General features: G+C 37.0%; 1 long non-coding RNA gene across 4 annotated transcripts in view; it reads left to right on the forward strand.

The window, feature by feature from the left end:
- Nucleotides 1–11,260, forward strand: part of LOC107690652 (uncharacterized) — a 51,879-nt gene that overhangs the window by 1,886 nt on the left and 38,733 nt on the right. Inside the window, exons 2-4 of one of the 4 annotated variants that reach the window (XR_001634473.1) lie at nucleotides 5,384–5,476; nucleotides 5,605–5,684; nucleotides 10,020–10,084. This is a non-coding gene — a long non-coding RNA (uncharacterized LOC107690652). Of the gene's footprint in view, nucleotides 1–5,383; nucleotides 5,477–5,604; nucleotides 5,685–10,019; nucleotides 10,123–11,260 lie in introns of those variants that run through there. The other 3 variants (XR_001634472.1, XR_001634470.1, XR_001634474.1) reach the window with 3 other exon arrangements.

Raw genomic sequence — 11,260 nt, forward strand, 5'->3', positions numbered from 1 at the left:
TAATTATTTAAAGTATTTATTTATACATTTTAAATTTAAAATAATTTCTGTAAATTAAAAAGTCTGAAAAAGTATTTCAGCTTTGTCATTACAGCAGAATTAAGTCATGCAAATTTAGTTAAAAATATAATAAATAATTATTTTAATTAAAAATTTTAAAATATTATGTTTTAAATATCGCCTCTAATTTCTGTAAATTAAAAAGTATGTCAGCTTTCCATTATAGCAGAAGTATCTTGGGGGGCCTTCAAATATTGCCTTTGACAGTGAGGGGCCTCAGAGACAAAAAGGATGAGAACCACTGATGCAGGGCTTTCTGAATGCATTCTTCAACACAATGCTCATAAATTCTCATAATTTCATGTTAATTTAATAATTCAAGCACTTTTTCTTATAGGGTTTCATTAGTTGAACTGTCAAAACAAAGGACTGTTTACATTAATGACTCAAAAACAGAAAAAAAAAAAAAAAAAAGCAACACAAAATGTGGGTATTACCAAAGCAGTCATCTAGAGTGATCTTTGCCAAGCACAGTCAGGCCTTATCTGTGGTGCATGGGGAATGAAGGAATGAAGCCAGAAATAGCCCAAGCCCTTTAACCATGAATTGAGGCTTGTATAATTTATTCCAGCTGTAATCAGAGCACGGATTGCTGTCAGTGCAATCAGCTCATAATTAGGAGAATTCTCTGTTGTTCTGCTGTTTTCTGGGAGGCCCCGTGGTGCTGAGTGTCTGTCTGTGGGCTGATGTGTAGCAAACAGCCAATTTACTGAACCATTAAGATATCGGCACCTTTTGGTTTTCCCTCGTAACCTGTTGCCATGACTGTTTCTCATCTCATATTATCTCTCTTTCTCTTCCTCTGTTCTATGTTCCCTCTATTTTTTTCTCTCTCTCTCTCCTTCTGTGCTTCCCTCCCCGCTATTCCTGTGGTGAACAGGTGCAAAAATTATCTCTCATTCACAAAGGGCGAAAATACTTTGCGTATGGTGTCTTTGTCACATGTCAGAAAGGGGGCCAAAGCAGGGGCCATGCATTTGCAGTTGTCAATAGAAGAGAAAGGAGGAACTGCCAGATTGGACAACCTGTCACTTTTCTCCTTTCTCTGCTTTCTGATTTTCCAACCTAAATATATATTGTGGTATTATAGGGCTAGGGGGTTTACAAAATGAATAAACTTATCCCACAATATCTGTGCGAACATGAGTGATGCCAAATCATGTGACTTGTGGATGAGGGGTGCTTTATGACTTTTAAAAAATCAGATGTATGATTTTAACTGACTGAATGATAAAACAGAAAAAAATCCCATAGATTGAAATCAGATAAAAAACTCAAGCCATTTCTAAGCACCAGAATATTATAGAGACTTGGGAGGTTGGCTCTTCTGATTTCAAGTCCTCATGGGAAGTTCATATTTATGAGTTAAGAAATTAAATTTTTATGTAATCAAGTGCGTTCAGATCACTTTGGTTGGAGTAAAATGGTGAGGTATATTAGGCTACTGTATACTACTAGGCTACGTTTTTTACACTGCACACATATGCAAAAACATTGGATCCTTAAAATAGTGACTTGTGAGTGTACAACTGCACTAATTAATAAGGCCAAACCTGGTACCATTGATTTTTTTTATTTATATTTATTTTGATTCTTTGATTCTTTTTTATTTTTTTTAATGTAATTTCTTTTTTATTTATTATTAGTATTATTATTTTCTTCCTTGTCAGATTGTTAAATAATTGGTAATATCTCTGTTATTCCTCCTTCCTTGATTTTTTTTTGTTCTAATAATGTTATTTTGTTTATATGTGAAAGACAATAAAAAGTTGATCACAAAAAAAGAAATACAGTAAGATTTCTACAAAATGATGAATAAAGAATGCACATTATGTGTGTTTTGCTAATTATATTAATGATATTAGTATATATTCTACCATATTGTAAAAAAGGTATGATTAATTATGCAGTACTGTTGTATTTTGTGCATCTAGTTTTATTGTAAATAAAAAACTAATTTTATGAATTTCAATGAATTTACCGTCATTATAGATGCTGCATCCATTGTGTCTGTCATGTTTTCTCACCAACTTGGAAACTCAGGGCTCAAAGAAAATCTTGAGGCTTGCATTTGATTTTGTGATTGCATTCATGTGCATTCAACTCGTATATATGATATTTCTGACATGACTTGAATCCACTATAAGCAAACCACCTAGCAACCACATACAAATATGATAAATACCACTCAGAACACCTTAACAACCATGTAGCAACACCATGGCAACCACCCAATAACAATTTTCTTCTAAATATGTAAGATTCTAGTATGATATGAGTTGCATTATAGAACACTGATGTCATGGTCAAAATGTAGCTTGGTAGACATTGGGAGAAAATGAATTTGAAAGGGACGAAAAAAATTCAAATTCAGAGCTGATCATCTCAGGTTTGAAGGTCATTTCAGAGGTAGACTTATATTATATAAGATTTAGGTTCAGAAGAGGGGGACAAAAAAAAAGAAAAAGAAAACCACATCTTCCGATGTGACCGGGTGGTCTAAACAGTCTTGTATCACATGTCTACAGTAGAACTAAAAGGGTCATTCTCTGTCTCACTTAATTTAATGCTCAGGAGGGGACTGTACCACTCTGACATCAGTGCCCCACTGTGACATTTCTTGCTCTGCATTTAATGACAGGGCATGGAGGAAGAGCGAGAGGGACAGAAAGAACGACAGACAGAAAGACATTGTGGTACAAACAGTCCAAATCAATCCCCCTGGCCCCTGCCTGCACTAAAGCTTTGTTCTCTTGACAGGGACAGACAGTAGAAAAAAACTTGTGTTGTATTCACTGTGAAACAATTTTCACTTAAATTGCTTGTAAATTTCACAAATAATGACAAAGAAATGGCAAGTGACACATCGAATTAAAGACTGAAATAGCATTTTCTTGTAAAATGTACTCCGATACCTAATCTTTTTATTTACAACTTTGAAAAATAATTTTTACAGTGCTGGAAATAAAGTATTTTTTATTATTTAAAAAATGTAAACAAAACTTGAATGAAATTAAGAGATAGTTGTAAAATGGACAAGAAATATTTAAGATTTCTAAGTCACTAATCAAATCAAAATTGTGACAATAATCATGTGCTGCAAAAATTGATTTTTCGAAGTTGAAAAAAAAGAAAATGAAAGATTATTGTTTTACGAAAATACAATTTCAGTATTTCTGCTTCAAAATTTCACATATATTTTAATGTGTTACTTGTCATTTTTTTGTAATTGTTTATGAAATTTACTAACAATTTCCTGGAGAAAATAATTTCTACACTTTTTTTTTCCAGTGTGTACACTTCTTTTCTTCCATTGAAGCACAAGACACTCTTTGGTGTATTCCCAGCATACATAATGTAAAAAACAAACAAACATATATTTAAAGTTCAAATTCATAATTTCTTTTACTTTTCATTCAAATGATATTAAACTAGAAAATTATATTATTTATTTATAGTATAATTATAAATATAATTTAATTTTATATATTTTTTTAATTTAAAGGATAATTGTAACATATTATTGTTAAATTATTATTTATTTAAATTTATTTATTTAAATATTAAATATCGCACAATAGAAGCATTATTACTAGTGTAAGACCCCTCTGTATAATATTGGATTTAAGCGGCTTTACCTCAATACCCATTTGCAAGGTGCCTACAATTCAGAGACTCCACTGCATTCATGTTTTTAAGAGATTGACCAAAACTCCTCATTGTGAATTGGCCATTCAACACACACACAGGGCATTTAACTCTGTAGTGCCGCTTACTGTGAAGCTCAAAACAATGGATCCTAGGGCACTGCACCTCTCTCACAGGTTGAATGCACAGGAGACCTTATTACTTTAAGTCTCTTTACACGCTGTTTTGGCTATAGTGTGGATTGCTATAGTCACTGCAGCGTTCAGCTGCCCAATTATGTCAATAGCTGGGATTTGAAATAGAATATGATAATGCCCTGGAAAGTTGCTAACTCCCCTGTTTTGAACTTATTAGCTGCGGCGTGGAGTGCTGTTCAGTAATTTATCGCCTCTTGGAGTAATAAATGGGGAAACTGAGCTCTGTTTCTCTTATTGATTCACAGTGAGTGTTGACTTGCAGGTCTAGAAGAGTGTTCTTGTTCTCAGCACTTATTTGCCAGCCGTTTCTTGCTTCTGAGAGTGTTGACCAAATCTGTTCTGCATGCACAATTATATTTATACAGCATAAGCTTTTAAAACAAAGCGCAAACTAGCTTGAATACAAAGAATGGAAGTGCAAACATCCATATTAGTGTATAAAAGATGAGCAACGCCATTTTTCATGGTGTCAACAGCATTAGCTTTTGCACAGTCATTGTGTTGTTGTGTGGGGGAGAGAGTTTGGTGTTGTTTTTGGATAGAGGAGGGAATGTTAGGTGGAATATGGTCTGAAGGCCAGGCTCTTGAGGGTGGGCACATGTCTTGTCCTTTCTATAATTGACTCTGGAGCTACGTGTTTAGGTTTACAGCCATTGATTCACGCAGGGCTGCAGGCTGTTTCACAGTGCGGTTATTGCTTGGATTGCACCTCTGTGTAAGTGCTCACTTAAGGTGAGGGGAAGTGACATCATTAGTGATAAACAGTGTATTGTTAGCAATCAGGCACCTGCGATATTGCTGATTTTGGTGGAAGAAGGAAGAAAGGGATTGGACAGGTAAAACAAAGGGGCATATCAATCAAACTTTTATTGATACAAACTTTTAAATAATATGGCAAATTTTGTGCAAATGTTATCTCGTGCCTCGATCCCATTTGGGGGCAGTAGAGATTTGCAGATAAATTGGTGTAATGAAATGGCATAGATTTCCAATACCACAGACTTAAGAACAAGATACTTCAGTTCAGACCTTTCGCTTTATCAATATTGTGATATTTCTATGCTCTGCTTGACAAAAACACACGGTCTGTAATCCAATACATTTCTCTTGTAGATGAATAAATTGCAAGTGCGCTCATATTTATAATGTCTGGGCTGTATTTACTTTTATTTTTTTAATCTTATTATTATTCTTATTATTATTTTAATAAAGGTGTCCTTAAAATTATCCAAATTGACCTGCAACTAGTGTCAAAAATATACTTCTTCATTTAGGACCAATATTTGCCACTGGATTTCAGTTTTTTTTTTTTTTTTTTTTACCTTTATGAGGGCAGTTTTTATGCCCCCCTCCCCCCTATAATTATCTGGTCAATATTTAGTGTCATGGTAGGTTTTTATGTTATCACTGTTTTAAGTTTCAGCACTTTTGAGACTGTTGGGATTTGTTCTCTACTCATTCAGTATTTGCATATCTAGTTTTAGTTTCTGACCCCATCTGTGACCCATCAGTTGAGACTCACCTTTGAACACTGTATTAAAATTCCACACAGAATAGATGAAAAGTCAAAGGTAGGATTAACAGAAATTCCCTGTGGTTTTAGAATGTGATCTCAAGAACTTGGTTTAATTAATTTATGATAACAATTTAGCTAAGGAACACTGCTTAACCTCTTGATTTTTTACTTTTTGTCCTCCAGGATGGCCTCCTGGGTGAAGGTCAGTGGATCAGGTGGATGTTTGGCACAACCCGACAAATGAAGCAGGAGATTTTGAGCAGGTTAGCAACCATTAACACATTTAAATTTGATCTGAGATGTCTGAAGTCAGCATGTTCTGTGTTTTTTTTTTAAATAATTTTGCATTCTTGCTACATTTGCCATATAAATGTTAACTGTACTGTGTAACTTAAGAGTACAACCAAAGTGGAAATGTAAGGACTTTGTGGATTTGTACAGCATACTAAAGGTTTTAATGATGATCTAAAAAGGCAAAAAGGTTAGGTTTAGGGGTAGGGGTTGGAAAATATCATTAGTTAAGTATAAAAATGACAAACGTGCGTGTTTGTCTGTGTGTGTATAAAGTGCTTCTTCACACTCCAGTTGACACTGCCTTGTGTGGCTGTGTTGATATGTGGATTCAGCAGGTGTGTGAATCACAACCCCATATTAAATCTAAATTTACCTTTCATTTCCAAGATGATGAATGGAAGATTGAGTGTTTATTTATTTATGCAGCTTTATATGGCGATTCAGGCTGCATCACATACAGCTTGTTAATGCATTTGTATTCATAGGAACATAACTTTCACCTTAGAACGTGTATATATCACTTCCAAACCAAGTTTTTTCATCTGCTCACAGTATCACAAATCAGTAAATCTGCCTATATGGGCCAATATTTCAAAAGGCTTTTATTAAAACAACCCAGCTGTGCCGTTATAGTAATATATTAAGATCCAGGCCACATCGATCCTGTCTTCGTATTCCAGCTTGTTCTACAGAATCCAACTTGGCAAATCATAAAATTTTTAGTGTCTACTTATATTCAGCTGAATAATTTATCAGGCGGTGGGGCGAGTGATTCAGAAAACACTTGATTGTCTGCATGCTGGGGGTCTGGGGAGGTATTGAACCAGGAAAGATGATTTTGAGAATGTATTGGATGGAACGGTGGCGGTGACGATGTTAATGACTGGAGAACTGGAATTTAAATTCTTTGAAGCTGGATATGTATATGTATACACACACTATACATTTCTATATCAAAAATATTAAAACTCTAATATTGGGAAATCTTATTACACTTTAAAATAACCAGCAGTCATTACTCCAGTCTATACGTTTCTTATTATTATCAATGCTGAAAACAGTTGTGGTGCTTATGTTAGTGGAAACGGTGATAATTTCTTTTAGGATCCTTTGATGAATAAAGGTTCAAAAGAACAGCATTTAGTTGAAGTAGAAATCTTTAGCATCAATGTAAAAGTCTTTAACTGTCACTTTAACTGTCAAAAAAAAAAAAAGAATGTATTTATGGTAAAGAAATATCTTAATGCGTGCTTTTTCCTTGTTACTATCACCAACCTTGACATGCTTTGAACCAGTGAACTGGCCAATTATTAATTTGAAAACCCCAAACCCCCAAATCAACCAAAATGTAGTTTGAATGCTATGTTAAAGTTGGGTCGGCTGAATCGTGTATGCTTTTGAACTTCAAGTGCTACATTTTATGCTTATTAGTTCCTACTATTATTTTAAATTTCCATTTTTAACTTTAACAAAACAAGAACATTCAGTTCAGCTCATCAGAACCTCCCTAAATCCCTATAGGTCCAATTAGCTTGGCTGTCCAGAGTGAAAAAGCATCGTTTCAGTGACAACATGCCATCACAAAATCATTTTGAATAAATCGCTTTGAATATTCAGAGGTTTAATGCAGAAGTTGAAAGAGGTGTGACGCCATCAGTGGTAATCAGCAGCATCCATTATGGCTGTAGTGAGAATGAGAGAGAAATTTAGCCTCACCTCCTCCTTTCTGCCATCTTCTCCCTCCATCCTGCCTGCTCATTTGATTGTTTTTACATTCCCGCATTATGTAAACATGTGCATTGTGATTCTTTGGGGAGCATCTGAGCATTAGCAAGGACAATCTGGGCCTTTGCTAGAAATGCTAGATAACATATGTCCACTTGTCACACAAACAAATGGACATTAATACACTCACGACCAGGCCCCATGTGAAATCGCACACCATTTGCGGGCACCCCCAGGTGTCATTTACAAATGCCGAACTTACGGCTGTGAATAGACATTATTAATGGAGCCCAAAGTGGAGATACAAGGAGCTGCTTAGCCCTGAACCCTTAGCGAATATGAATAACAATAGGTGAGGGATCATTACATTGGCCTGGAGGGAACATTTAATCAGGTTTTGCTTAATGAAGGCAGTTGCTGCAAATCGGGCGCATGCTTAATGTTCTGCTGATGCGTGCTCAGCATTGCATTAGCATCACTGCCATGTTAGCAAAGGTGTAACTGAGTCAATGAAATCTGAAGTCCAAAAGAACACACTTTAACAGTGTTTTCAGGGATATCAGTCAAGATACCACAAATTCTTTTTTTTTTTTTATATCTAATAGTTTTTAGTTTGTCAAAACCACCCCGGACAAGTACTGTGGACGAAAGCCATGAAGTCACTTTCGAAATGAATTAATTCTAGCCACTTCCTTTGCAGCAAATTGATGGCCTGGAAAAAGAAAATATATTATGAGCATTAGTGCTACCGAAGGCACACTGAACCATGATTTGCTACTTACTATTGCTTGTTAGAGGCAGGTGGTTATTATGGTTTAGGGGAAGGGACATTATTGTTCTAGAGTCGTGGTTTTCAACCCGGGGCCCTGGGCCCACTAAGTGGCCTCAGCAAACTTCCAAGTGGGCCTCAAGGTGACTAAAAAGTATTTAATAAATGTGTTATCAGTGTTATTTTAGTAACATTGAGATCTATTATAGTTTTTATTAATATTTTTTATTTGTTTTATTTTTATATTTTCTATCTTTATTTTAATTTTAAAGTTTTAGTCATTTTATTGCATGTTTTTGTTATTTTTATTCATTTTTGTAAAATATAAAATGTCTACTTTTTATTAATTTTTATACATCAAGTTATTTCAATACATCGTTATACTAAATGAAAATAAGAAATGTTGCCTTGGCACCTAGTTGAAATAAAATGAGTTTTGTATATTTCAGTTAAAGGTTATTTATTTCAAGTAATGCCGAGTTCACACTGCACGATTTTCAAAGATGTTGCATCACTGTTGGTTTCTCACTGAACGACTATCTGGGGTAGCATTCAGTTGTTGCTGTGTTCACACTGCACGATGGAACGACGACAATAGGTTACACACTGCATGACTTTACAATAGGGAGAATCACCGATAACTCTGTCTGGTGCAGGGTTGCCTGGTTTTCACTACAAAACCCGCCCAATTACTACTCAAAACTAGCCTGAAAATAGCCCAATTGGTTTCGAGGGGGTCCCCCAGTAAAAATCGTGTTCGGGGGGTAAAATACACATTTTTTGGCGGGGTTCTCCTGGTACAATTCACATTCCAGGGCCTAAATATTACGTTATTGGGGTCGCTTCAACCTGCTGACATAAAAAACAACCGGCGGCAATCGCGGATTTGGCAACACTGGTCCTACGTTTCATATAACTCCTCCCTGAACTTCCCGCTGCCCTGTATCTTGGTCTCTCATTGGCTGTAGGTCATCGCCGATGTGCTTTTCAGTGAGAATTAATTTCACACAGCGTGATTGTGAATCGCCGATAGCTCCAGATATTTAGCATGCCAAATATTTCACGGGCGTCGGCGACGTGTCGGCCATTCCCTCAGATCGCGGTAATTCACACTGCGTGATTGTCACTCGCGTGAACGAGCACCGATTTGCCTCTGATTTCGGGCATTTGTCAACGATTTCGCAAAACCTGTCGGCGAGTGAAAAATCGGGTTAAAATCGGGCAGTGTGAACTCGGCATAACAGAAGTGTTTAGTTAATAACCTTGAAAATCAAGAGTGATTTTTTTTAAACAATCTAACTTTAATCTAAATTAAAATGTTAAAAAAGATCAAAATATAAATTATTAATATATTGGTTATAAAAATTTAATTTATTGAAATTATTGAAATTTAATTATGATTTTATAAGATAAAAGTAAAGAATGTTGAGTTCTTGAAACTTTTAAAATCACACAGTGAACAATGGTTAATTAAATATATCAATACTCCCAGTTTCTGTTAATAAAAAAAAACATTCATAATTATGGCAGAAATACCAAATGTAGCATATATCGGGGAGTCTTCGATTATTGTGTTGGACAGATGGGGGCCCTTTGTGTCAAAAAAGATTGAGAAAGTTTTATTGGATAAAACGGTGTACTGTGTGTAATATTTTTGATCTGTTGTTTTGGAAAAATGTGTATATCTGCTAAAAATTAATGTCAACTTTTAAAAGTACAGTAGCATAAATGGCCTCAAAGCATCAACTAAAACTCCCATTCATTAAAAAAAATACGCTACATTAATCAAAAAAATAAAAAAATGTTTCAGGACACTGTTGTTCACGTCGTAAGCAAGGGGAAAACTCTGATGTTGTTTCAGCAGGACACTTTCAAGATGATGGTTGACACAAAATCCAGAAGACATCAAAAGTAAGTTAAAGTTAAAGTTTTTTTCCAAGTTCAGAAAATGCTGTTTTGCAAGGAAGATGCTAGACATGAATATATAAATGATGCAGATCAACACGAATCTTTTTTTAATTCTCTGGAGTCAATGCGGCAGACAAGTAAAAGCTGATGCATTTACCCAGCTGTTCGGGGGGGGCAAACCCTGTTTAATCTAAATTAAAACTCACTAATCTTGTTATTATGCTGACCTCTTTGCGAGACACACTTCCACAAGGCCCCTTCATCCCTGTCACCCAAACATTTTCATCCAACCGAGACAAAAGGATATAGTAGGGAATTAAATGACAGTCTGGCAGTCTGAAGTGGGAACATTGATTTCAACAGGCTTGTTTTGATCACGAAGGCTTTTGAGTGACTAGGGGTTTCACTTTTTGTCCCTTTTGATTGTTCGTACCATATTGCATGATAACACATCTTGGGTTCCCTTTCAGTCGGTCACTCTCGACGTCACGTCGGATGACCGACGAATTGGGATCTCACTCGTCGCCGAGGGCGGCACCTGGCCGCCGCCCCCGCTCCCGCGCTGCGTCCGCAGCAGCCTCCAGCCAAGCTGCACCGTGGAGCCGGTCGCAGAGCAGCCGCCCCACCTGTCCAGGCCCCCGCCAGACCTGGTGGTAAGCGAAAGAACAAGAGGCCCTGAAACGGGCGACCCAGAGATGGAGGGAGTTGCTCTTCGGGAGATGGTGAACGCACCCCTCCCTCCCCCGGAGGAGGGCCAGGTGGAGAATCTTTTGTTTCATAGAAGCATCTGAGGTCGCTTCATGCTGTTCACATTCCTGGGCTGCTTAACCGGGCAGCCGACTAGCTGTCTCGAGCTGCGTTCCCGGGAGAATGGCGACTCCATCCCCAGATGGTCCAGCTGGTTTGGAGACGTTTCGGAGCCGCTCAAGTAGACCTGTTTGCCTCTCCAGAAACTTCTCACTGCCAGTTGTTCTTCTCCCTGGCCAAGGGCTGGACCTGGTTCCCGGAACTGATGCTCCTCGCGACAGCTCCTCCTTGGCCGATTCCTCTGAGGAAAGATCTACTGAATCAGAGACGGGGCACCCTTTGGCACCCGCGTCCAGACCTCTGGAAACTTCATGTCTGGTCCCTGGACGGGACGCG

Source organism: Sinocyclocheilus anshuiensis, unplaced genomic scaffold (genome assembly GCF_001515605.1).
Source record: "Sinocyclocheilus anshuiensis isolate Anshui unplaced genomic scaffold, SAMN03320099.WGS_v1.1 scaffold641, whole genome shotgun sequence".
NCBI lineage: Eukaryota > Metazoa > Chordata > Actinopteri > Cypriniformes > Cyprinidae > Sinocyclocheilus > Sinocyclocheilus anshuiensis.